The sequence below is a fragment of the Eriocheir sinensis genome, chromosome 57, assembly GCF_024679095.1.
Source record: "Eriocheir sinensis breed Jianghai 21 chromosome 57, ASM2467909v1, whole genome shotgun sequence".
Classification (NCBI taxonomy): Eukaryota; Metazoa; Arthropoda; class Malacostraca; order Decapoda; family Varunidae; genus Eriocheir; species Eriocheir sinensis.
Window position 1 is genome coordinate 6114326 of NC_066565.1, and position 12130 is coordinate 6126455.

Sequence of the window (12130 nt, forward strand, 5' to 3'; positions counted from 1 at the left end):
ACGCTGAACACACCCTTCTGCAGGGAGCGGAGCGTGTGGTGTGAGTTGACCAGACTTTAGGGTGGCACCCTGACACCCACAGCGGCGAGCCGCTGCCCACTCGTGAACATAATTGTAAATTATTTGCACTATGCAAGATGTAAACTGAAGAAGAAAGTTTGCCGGAGATCGGCCCGGTATTTATAACCCTTGCCTAAATATTGGGTCCATGCTCCATCTGCCGTAGATCAGTTCACCTTTGCCGGGGATCGCCCCGGTGTTGCAGTACCTTCAGGGTCGGCCCCCTCCCCCAGGGGAAGAATAAACACTCGTTATAATGTTATACTGTGGATCTGGGAGGTATGTAATCCGTGTGAGTGTCTTGGCCTTGCACGAATCGGCTTTATAATCAATCATGGCTCGTGTAATCAAGGGTGGAGTCAATATAAAAGTTGTGTTCGAATACTTAAAATTCCAACGAACACGAATACGAATTCTAATACACTGAAAAGGTTTTAAATCAAATAGAAATACGAATACTTCTTGAAAGTATTCATGAATATTTTTCATTGAAAAATACCTTCATGACTCCGGAAGACGCCGCACTACTGTACTCATAAATGTAAGTAAGTAAGTAAGTAAGTGAGTAAGTAAGTAAAGGTTTATTGCTAACATATTTGAAAGAAAGTTTTACAATCATTCAACGGTAAATACAATAGCTATGGTCCGTCGAGCCAAAGCTCCATGACGGACGTCGCGATTAATCTTTTTGAGGGGGTGAGAAGAAAAAAAAAATCAATGCTACATAACTAATGACAGCTATCTACATGTCCCATGTCCCATGGTCAATAGGATAGAGAAAAATTCTACAATAACTTCAATAAGCCTGTATCAATCTGGACCCTCCACACCGGCCAGTGGCAACTCGGTGAGTCAGACTCTTGGGGCCTTATTTATAATAAGTTACGGGTGTCATACGGAGGAGACGTTTTCTGTCATAAAATTAGTCATAATTCTTCTTCTAGCGTCCAGCCCAGTGTCCGAAACATTGCACGATCATTATCTTTTAAAAATACGTGGTAATTCATGAGATAACGAGTGAAATATATGTTTATTAGGTTGTTTATATTATAGAAGCTATAAAAATTAAAATATGTAATTGTGTATTCATTGGAAACAGAAATTAACAGTTGATCTTGATATTGATCTTGATGTCACAGGTGGCTCGGGATTTCTCACCAGCCAGGCCTTTGTATCGGCAGCTCCTGTAAAAAGAAAACAAAACATGCGGAAAGGCTATGTTCTCGGGGCAAGATATCATTCCCTACATCTTGCACGCCACATGCCCTCCAAGAACTCTTTCACTGTTACATATTTCTACCCCACAGCAACACAGAAATACGTAGGCGATACTTCTCAGTCCGAGTGATTGCTTTGTGGAATAGCCTGCCAGACACAGTTATCCTGTCAACATCCTTAACAGTATTTAAGAGAAAACTAGCAGAGTACCTTGGTCAAAGGCTATACGAATTTTAACCCCTACATACTAATGCCAATGTATTCTCGTATATAGTTTCATATGATCTCATTTTAACTATAGTTCCTAAACACTCTGGTCAAAGAACATATTAACTCTAAATTACTTTATTCTACTTACAATCTTACAGCAATATAAATATAAATACTTATTTCACTTATATACATATTAGTCATTATATTTTATGGTAATATTCTAGTGTTTGCCCATACTCCCCCCTCCCCCCCATACAAGCCTGGGGACCTGGTGGGAATGCGGGGTTTGGGTGGGGGACACGAAATCCGTCGCATTCGCGTATTAGTGTGTGTGTGTGTGGGGGGGGGGGGGGATAAAAACTCCCTAGATCTAGGGAAATTCCCTAAATTTAGGGAATTTTTCCTCCCTCCCACCCCCTAACCCCCTCTTAAAGGTGCATGTTGTAAAAAAAAAATAACCACGCGTGGTGGACCTGGTCTCACATGCGTGGGCTAATGGCTAACTAAGCGTACCATCGCTAATCAAGCGTACCATCGGTAATAGTATTAGGTAAAGGTGCGTGTTCTAAAAAAAAAAAAAAATAACCACGCGTGGTGGACCTGGTCTCACATGCGTGGGCTAATGGCTATTTAAGCGTACCATTGCTAATCAAGCGTACCATCGGTAATAGTATTAGGTAAAGGTGCGTGTTCAAAAAAAAAAAAAAAATAACCACGCGTGGTGGACCTGGTCTCACATGCGTGGGCTAATGGCTAACTAAGCGTACCATCGCTAACCTATTGTACCATCGGAAATAGTATTAGGTTAAGGTGCGTGTTCCAAAAAAAAAAAAAAAAAAAAACCCACGCGTGGTGGACCTGGTCTCACCTAGCGTATCATTGCTAACCGGATCGTTGGCAACGCTGCTCATATTGCAATGGCGTCGCCATGTGAACACATCGTCCGTATGTATATAAATGTCATAAAGTTGATAAGTAAATGTCATGAAGTTGATAAGTAAATGTCATAAAGTCGCTAAGTAAATGTCATAAAGTCGATAAGTAAATGTCATAAGTGTATAAGTAAATGTCATTAAGTCAATAAGTAAATGTCATTAAGTCAATAAGTAAATGTCATTAAGTCAATAAGTAAATGTCAAAGTTGATACGTAAATGTCATAAAGTCGATGAGCAAATGTCATAAAGTCGTTAAGTAAATGTCATAAAGTCGATGAGCAAATGTCATAAAGTCGAAAAGTAAATGTCATAAAGTCGATAAGTAAATGTCATAAAGTCGATGAGCAAATGTCATAAAGTCGAAAAGTAAATGTCATAAAGTCGATAAGTAAATGTCATAAAGTTGATACGTAAATGTCATAAAGTCGATAAGTAAATGTCATAAAGTTGAAAAATAAATGTCAAAGTCGATAAGTAAATGTCATAAAGTTGATACGTAAATGTCATAAAGTCGATAAGTAAATGTCATAAAGTTGATAAGTAAATGTCATAAAGTTGATAAGTAAATGTCATAAAGTTGATACGTAAATGTCATAAAGTTGATACGTAAATGTCATAAAGTCGATAAGTAAATGTCATAAAGTTGATAAGTAAATGTCATAAAGTTGATACGTAAATGTCATAAAGTTGATACGTAAATGTCATAAAGTTGATACGTAAATGTCATAAAGTTGATAAGTAAATGTCATAAAGTCGATAAGTAAATGTCAAAGTTGATAAGTAAATGTCATAAAGTTGATACGTAAATGTCATAAAGTCGATAAGTAAATGTCATAAAGTTGATAAGTAAATGTCATAAAGTCGATAAGTAAATGTCATAAAGTTGATAAGTAAATGTCATAAAGTTGATACGTAAATGTCATAAAGTTGATAAGTAAATGTCATAAAGTTGATACGTAAATGTCATAAAGTCGATAAGTAAATGTCATAAAGTCGATAAGTAAATGTCATAAAGTCGATAAGTAAATGTCATAAAGTCGATAAGTAAATTTCATAAGTGTATAAGTAAATGTCATTAAGTCAATAAGTAAATGTCATTAAGTCAATAAGTAAATGTCATAAAGTTGATACGTAAATGTCATAAAGCTGATACGTAAATGTCATAAAGTTGATAGTAAATATCATAAAGTTGATACGTAAATGTCATAAAATTGATAAGTAAATGTCATAAAGTTGATACGTAAATGTCATAAAGTTGATACGTAAATGTCATAAAGTCAATAAGTAAATGTCATAAAGTCGATAAGTAAATGTCATAAAGTCGATAAGCAAATGTCATAAAGTCGATGAGTAAATGTCTTAAAGTCGATAAGTGAATAAGTCATAAGCAGTGAACTAAAAATGAGAAAGCCGGAAGGATATGAGTCACACGAGAAAGGTTAACATTTTTTTTAGTGTCCAAAAATCAAGGCTAGCAAATAATTAGTACTCATCATTTTAGTTGGTCAAAAAGCGAATAAGTTTTAAGCATTGGAAAATAAAAATGAGTAAGTTGTAAGGATATGAGTCACACGAAAAAGGTTAACATTTTTTTTAAAGTCTCCAAAAATCAAGACTAGCAAATAATTAGTACTCATCATTTTAGTTGGTCAATAAGCGAATAAGTTTTAAGCATTGAAAAGTAAAAATGAGTAAGTTGTAAAGATGAGTCACATGAAAAAGTTGTCAATTTTTTGAAGTGTCCAAAAAATCAAGTCTACCTAAGAATTAATGCTCAGCATTTTAGTCAAAGTCGGTAAATGAATAAACTGTAAGCGTTGAAAAGTAAAAGCAAAGAAGTCGGAAGAAAATAAAAATCAGAACCGGCTAAAAAGTTGTTTAAAGCAAGTGTCCAGAGACATATATTACCAAAGAATCAATACTCGACATTTTAGTAAGTCAAGATGCAGTTGTCATAAATGTTAAAGTAAAAGTAAGTAAATATGTTGTAATGAAATGAGTCACACAACATATTAAAAAAGTTGTTAAAAATAGATGTCCATAGAGCGATGTTTCCAAAGAAATTATGCTCGTCATTTTAGTTGAAGTCAATAAGCAGATTTGTCGTAAATGTTATAGTAAAAATAAGCAGGTTAGAAAGTTGTTTAAAGTAAGTCTGTCCAAAGATCAATATTGGATAAGAATTTACGCTCGTCATTTTAGTCAAAGTCGATAAGCAGATAAGTTGTAAACGTTATAATAAAAAGAAAAGTCAAAGCATGCTTTAAAGTTTTTGAAAGTAAGTGTCTGAAGATGAAGGCTACCAAATAATTACTAATACTCATCATTTTAGTTGAAGGTGATTAGTGAATGAGTCATAAACATTAGAGTAAAAAGAAATGTCGCAACATGTTTAAAAGTTATTGAAAGCAAGTGTCTGAAGATCAAGGTTACCAAATAATGACTAATACTCATCATTTTAGTTGAAGGCGATTAGTGAATAATTAAGTCGTAAACATTATATTAAAAAGAAATAAGTCATGTTTTAAGGTTATTGAAAGCAAGTGTCTGAGGATCAAGGTTACCAAATAATGACTAATACTCATCATTTTAGGTGAAGGCGATTAGTGAATAATTAAGTCGTAAACATTATAATAAAAAGAAATGAGTCATGTTTTAAGGTTATTGTAAGCAAGTGTCTGAAAATCAAGGTTACCAAATACTAACACTCATCATTTTAGTTGAAGGCGATTAGTGAATGAGTCGTAAACATTTTAGTAAAAAGAAATGAGTCATGTTTTAAGGTTATTGAAAGCAAGTGTCTGAAGGTCAAGGTTACCAAATAATTACTAACACTCGTCATTTTAGTCACAGTCAATAAGCGAATGTGTAGTAAATGGTATACTAAAAATAAATGAGTTACAACATGTTTTAAAGTTGTCGAAAGTAAGTGTCTGAAGATCAAGGCTACGAAAGAATTAATACTCATTCTATTTAAATGGAGAACACGTGTCAGCCCTAGGGTGGTGGAGGCTGCGAAGGAAGGCCGGCCTTGCTCACACTGTTATCAGCCCGTGCTTGGTGTGTCCTGACGAGGCCGTGGGTATGGTGCCTTAGCCATGGAGAATATTTTTCCTTTTATGTATTAACTACTAGTCAGCCGTGGGCTTCTCGAGGTGTATAAAAAGTAATAAAGTCAAGTTTAATCTTGTAAATGTAATGTTTCTCCACACCAAAGAGATGTCTACGGGGCTAAGGTGTAGTTGAGCGTGGTTGAAGAATTGAACAACATCAGCTACAGGAAAAGTCACAATAAAAGGAAGAAAACGAGAATTCTAGTAAACTGATTTGCATTTTCCAGGTGTTTCAGAGTAGGTACAACTGGAAAAAAAATGTTAGCTAGATAAAAAGCCACAAAAAGATGTAAAACATGAGCATTTTAGTTAATTGGTTTGCATTTTCCAGGTATTTCAGAGTAATGTAGAATTGAAAGAAAAATATTACCTAGATCAAAGGTCACACTAAGAGGTAGAAAACAAGCATTCTAGTTAACTGATTGCATTTTCCAGGCATTCCAGAATGGGTACAATTGAAAGAGAAATGTTACCTAGATCAAAAGTCATAATAAGAAGCATAAAACAAGCATTTCAGTTCATTGATTTGCATTTTCCAGGCATTCCAGAGTGGGTACAATTGAAAGAGAAATGTTACCTAGATCAAAAGTCACAATAAGAAGAATAAAACGAGCATTCCAGTTCATTGATTTGCATTTTCCAGGTGTTCCAGAGTGGGTGTACTTGTAGAGTCTCTTGATACAGGGGCTATTTTTTTTTCTCCTTTGACCTGTATCGCCTCGTAGGTCCTTTTGGTGAATAAAGAGGAAGGAAGAAAAGGAAGAAATAAGGATAAAGGAAGAGGAATAAAGGAAAAAAAGATAGTAAGGAAATAATGAAGAGGAAGGAAGGAAGAGAAGGAAGAAATAATAGAAATAAGAATAAATTAAGGGAGAGACGAATGAAGAGGAAGAAAGGAAGGAAGAAATAATAGAAGGAAGGATAAAGGAAGAGAGGAATAGAAAAAAGATAAATGAGGAAGGAAGAAAAAGAAAGGAATAAAGGAAAAAAAGATAGTAAGAAAATATAAATACAGAGGAAGGAAGGAAGGAAGGAGGAATTGATAGAAGGAAGGATAAAGGAAGAGAGGAATAGAAAAAAGATAAATGAGGAAGGAGGAAAAAAAAGTAATAAAGGAAAATAAAGATGGTAAGAAAAGATAAATATAGAGGAAGGAAGGAAGGAAGGAGGAATTGATAGAAGGAAGGATAAAGGAAGAGAGGAATAGAAAAAAGATAAATGAGGAAGGAAGAAAAAAAAGGAATAAAGGAAAATAAAGATGGTAAGAAAAGATAAATATAGAGGAAGGAAGGAAGGAAGGAGGAATTGATAGAAGGAAGGATAAAGGAAGAGAGGAATAGAGAAGAAAAAGGTAATAAGGAAAGATAAATGAAGAGGAGGGAAGAAAGAAATAGTAAAAGGAAGGAAAGAAAAATGGAGACAGGAATAAAGGAAAAAAATAATAAGGAAAGGTAAATGAAGAAGGAAAAAATGCTGAGAAAGGAGTGAGAGAAATTTAGGGATAACAGAGAAATACAAAATCCTGGCGTTGTCGAGTAGAATAATTTAAAAGAGCACTATCGTTTAACATTAAATATGCAAAACAACTCCTTTCCCTGGTAATAATAAAGCTTTAAAGAGTCGCACAGAGAGAAGAAGAAAGTGTAGCCTCGTAGCCCCTGTCTCTTCCGCCGCTTCGAGACACCGCCAGCCTCGAGGGTAAGCCAGACATATTTTCACCCATTACTCGTATATTTGGTCACCCCCAGGGACGCCCCGCTGCCTGGACACTTGTTAGATGACACAGTTAAGGTCAGGCGGTAAATAGTGTTCGTGGGAGGGAAGATGGAGGGAGGATCGCCTCCAAACAGAGGGGCGGTAGGTGGCGGCGGCGGCCACCCTCGTGCTGGCCTGCCCCATCAAGAAAGTCTGCCTGTGATGCACACCAAAGGAGGAATAATAATAGTAAAATGTGTGCCAAGCCGCGCGGCGGGGTGCCGTGGTCCACAGCGGCTCAGCAGATCCCTGAAGGATTGATCACTTAACTCCCTCTAGTGGAGCTTGGCCCCTCGCCCCCCTAAGGTCCCTACGTGACGGGTAAATATACGTTTCATGGTTATTGTGGCGGTGGCTGAGGCGAGCCGTGGGTGAGCTGCACAGCCTGATGGAGCTGGTGTTGGCAGGCAGCACTACACACACACACACACACACACACACACACACACACACACACACACACAGTCGCCAGGCCGAGCAGCGCCTCGCAAGGCAGGGGTTAGGTTTGAGCCTCATCCCATAAAAGGCACCACCGCTGTAGGACGACCCCAGGCACGGAGCCTCCACCTTGATGGTGCCACGGGGATCATTGAAGGCGAGGGAAGGACTCACCTACCCACAAGGTGAAGTGGCCATGCAGCACAGCCCCTGATGAGGCAGCTGTCAGCTTGGAGCCTCCCAGAAGCATACAAGAAAATTGGGACAATTTACAGTTTCACCCAACCAATGATTTTCTCACGTGGTTCATGTTTTCTGGTGATAGATGTTGTGAATTGCATGATTTTGTACCTCATTTCTGTTGCAAATGTCAACTTCTCGAGTTATGCCTTCCACAAAAAAATCTCAAAATATTGATGTATGTATAAAGTTTGAGTGCAGTCTATCACATTGTATTTTGGCAGGGGGGGGGGATCAGGCCAGATTGTGTTCAGTTAGTTATAGTTAGGGAATATTAGGTTAGATTTGTCATATGCTTTGCGCATTTCCGTGTCCAATAGTGGCAGAGAAGGCTGCGCTCATCTCCATATTCCCTGTTAAGTTAGTCAAACTTCACCTCCTCCTCCCCACCCCCCGTAGTGGATGTCTCTGCTATGGATGACACAGTTCAGTCTGTCCATGCATGTGGTGAGGATTGAGTTCACCAAAAGTTTCACTTACCTTGGTAACGTGTTGCATAACAATGGTTGGACTTACCAGGAAATCACTCAATGGATTGACCTGGCCCATAGTGTTATGGACTCACTCAACACAAGTATACATGCCGTGCCATTGCCGTTACCTATGCAGAAGGAAAAAAAATCTGAATTTTCAAGTTGCTTATGGTCTCCCTCTTACTTTATTGCTGTGAGACATGGGCACTGCGAATAGTGACGTGAATTAAAGAGATGTGTTGATGCCTTTGGTATGAAGTGCCTTCACAGGATCATGGGGTATCCCTGGAATGATATGCCGAACCAAAGATTATTTGATGAAACTGAATCAAGGCCTGTCACTGTTTAGTCCGGCTTTATGGGCATGTTGCACACTTCCAGGACATCATTCCTTCCAACAAGGTTGTTTTTGTACATACAAGACAACCCTGAGTGGAGGAGATCAAGAGGGGCCCACACAACTCATGGTTCGACAAGTTGATTGATCCTGCCAAGTGGGGGTTTTAACTGAAGGGGTAGTGTTGCTTGGAGGCTCACTCAGAGGGACTGTCGGGAGTGAAAGCAGCAGCTGGAGGGTGAGTGAAGCAGCGCGCAGCCTGGCATATGCTCCTTGTTAGTTAGTTAGTTACAGGCTCAAAGGCCAGTGTGACAGAGATGAACACTGAGGCCAACTTTACCTACCTTTTAGTGGATTTTATTTTTTTTAATTTTTTATATTAGCCTTATTTTAGTTCACTAAGGAATGTAGATTTGTTAGATTTATTTAGTATTGTTACAATAATTGATAATTGATGTTCTGTTTACTGGGAATATTCAATATTGCATTCTGCAAAATATACATTGTGCCAGGGGTGTAGTGATTGTGCTATATATTTAGCAAAGATTATACAGTAATAAATTAATATTGACAAATAAGATCATCATTTAAAGACTAATAAAAATGGAACACTAAATATATACTACAGTTTAGGAAGCAGACACAATAAGAAAGAATTATCAGTATTAGTTTCTTTTAAGCTCTAATCATCATATCAACTGTATGTATTTAGATTCACCAAGGGAGATTTTGGTTATACTAATCATTGGGTAGGCCAGCATAGCCAGGGCAGGTTAGGCTGGTTGAGACTATTTTCCAGGTTTGGTTAGGTAGTAGTAGTGAATTTATTTACTGCATTCACAAAAGTAGTAAATTTATTTTCAACTTAAAATAGTGCAAACAAACAAATACAATTATGCAGCTGAGCAAAAAGAGACTTCCCCTGAACCTCAGTGTCCATGTAGCACTTGTTCAGCGAGTAGGTTCCTGTGGAAACTTTCTTTGAGTGACAAGCAAGGTTGGGGTGAAAAGTCATCCTCGTCTCAGCGCCTATATAGCGGGCAGCAGGCCAAGCCGCAGAGGCTCTCGGCTGGATTGTGGAGCCGTCTTTCCGGAGCTTTGGGATGCTGGGAACACTCTTACTGGGATAGCTTATCCTCATGGGGTACCTCTGAAATGATATGCCGAACCAGAGACTATTTGATGAAACTGAATCAAGGCCTGTCACTGTTTAGTCCGGCATTATGGGCATGTGGCACACTTCCAGGACGTCATTCTTTCCAGTAAGGTAGTTTTTGTACGTACAAGACAACACTGAGTGGAGGAAACCAAGGGTCTGGGGCCCACATAACTCATGGTTCGACAAGTTGATCGATCCTGCCAAGTGGGGGTTTTAACTGAAGGGGTAGTGTTGCTTGGAGGTCCACTCAGAGGGACTGTCGGGAGTGAAAGCAGCAGCCGGAGGGTGAGTGAAGCAGCGCACAGCCTGGCATATGCTCCTTGTTAGTTAGTTAGTTACAGGGTCAAAGGCCAGTGTGACAGAGATGAACACTGAGGCCAACTTAACCTACCTTTCATTGGAGATTTTTTTGTTTTTTTTTATTTAGTTCACTAAGGAATGTTGATTTGTTTGATTTATTTAGTATTGTTACAACAATTGATTTTCTATTTACAGGGAAGGTAGGATTCAATATTGCATTCTGCAAAATATACATTGTGCTATATATTTAGCAAAGATTATTCACTAATAATGACAAATAAAATCATAATTTAAAGACTAATAATTATAGAACACTAAATACTACAGTGTAGGAAGCAGACACTTTAAAAAAAGAATAATCAGTATTAGTTTCCTGTAAGCTTTAATACCATTCTCTTATTATATCAATTGCATGTATTTATATTCACCCAGGGAGATTTTGGTATACTAATCATTGGGTATAAGCCAGCGTGGCCAGGGCAGGTTAGGCTGGTTGAGACTATATTTTCCAGGTTTGGGTAGGTAGTAGTAGTGAATTAATTTACTGCATTTACAAAAGTAGTAAATTTCTTTTCAACTTACATAGTGCAAACAAACAAATACGATTATGCAGATGAGCAAAAAGAGGTGTTCCCTGTACCTCAGTTCAGCGTTCAGCGAGTAGGTTCCTATGAAAACTTTCTTTGAGTGACAAGGAAGGTTGGGGTGAAAAGTCATCCTCGTCTCAGCGCGTATACAGCGGGCGCAGAGGCTCTCGGCTGGCCCGTGGAGCCGTCCTTCTGGAGCTTTGGGATGCTGCGAACACTCCTGCTGGGCTTCTTTACCTTTTCCTCTCAGACACACTGAGCCGAATTATATCTCTGGCGGCTGGTTGCGCCGCGCGACCCGTTGAATGAAAAGTGAATGTCAGGAGAATGAGGAATATTTTGTGATGAGCGTGTGTGGAGCTGGCGGCGTCAGCACACACATACACACTTGTTATATCATAATTTTAACCAATAGAAATACTTTATACATTTCAGATTGAAAGTTATTCATGATTTAGGCGTTGAGAACGGCGGACCTGCACAACAGCACAGACTGCGGTGGAAAGTTCTTTGTTGTAGCTAACAACCATGGCAGAAAACCTGCGCTTCTCAGGGTAACTAAGTCTTTTAAATAATATGTTTTGCGAAAAATGTTGATTTGTTTGCAAATCAGTGCTCAAGATTCCAAAATCTGCTTATGATAATACAGCAAGTCCACTTTAGTTCCATAATTTATCCCCACAAGTCCGCTTCAACACCGGCTTGGGGTTATAACGCACACAGGTAATTATTTTCACCTGCCACCTGTTGCGCCGTAGCGTATTGGGGGCCGCCGCGGCCCGGGGAAGGTATGATCATACTTCATAGGATCACTTCTATAGTATGACAGCCAAGTTCCCTGACCGAAACTTGGAGTGACCTCACGCCACGATGACGAGGCTAAGTGTCCGGCCCTGAGCGGGAAGCTGCCCCGTGGCCTGGCCAGGGGCTTGAGGACCGTCCACCACCCGTTCGCGGGGCGTGGCGGGCCGAGCACAGGCTGAGTGGTGGAGGACTATAGAGGATCTTCCTTTTTTTGATACTCCTCCCTAATGAGAGGAAATAATACCTAATATCTGCGACTTCCCAATTTGGGTGTTATGAGCTGGCGGCGGTAAGGGAGGCGTTCGGTTGGCGGGCACAGCGCTTCTCGGCCTTTTGGCTAAGATCAAAGTGTAGTAAAAGTTCTTATCAGCTTAATATCTGATACGATACCCATGTAGGATCTATGATATTAATCTGAATTTTGGACTAAGGGCCTGCTCTACCTTTGCCGCGGATCGGCCCGGTATTGCAGTAACTCCGGGATCGGTCTACTCCCC

General features: G+C 39.0%; 1 non-coding gene and 1 pseudogene across 1 annotated transcript; both read left to right on the forward strand.

Annotated features, from left to right (window-relative positions):
• The first annotated feature begins 11619 nt into the window (after positions 1-11619).
• On the forward strand, positions 11620-11817 carry LOC126984894 (small nucleolar RNA U3). Its single transcript, XR_007738196.1, has one exon. It is a non-coding gene; the product is annotated as a small nucleolar RNA U3 (small nucleolar RNA).
• A 133-nt stretch (positions 11818-11950) lies between these two features.
• Positions 11951-12130, forward strand: LOC126984954 (U2 spliceosomal RNA; annotated as a pseudogene).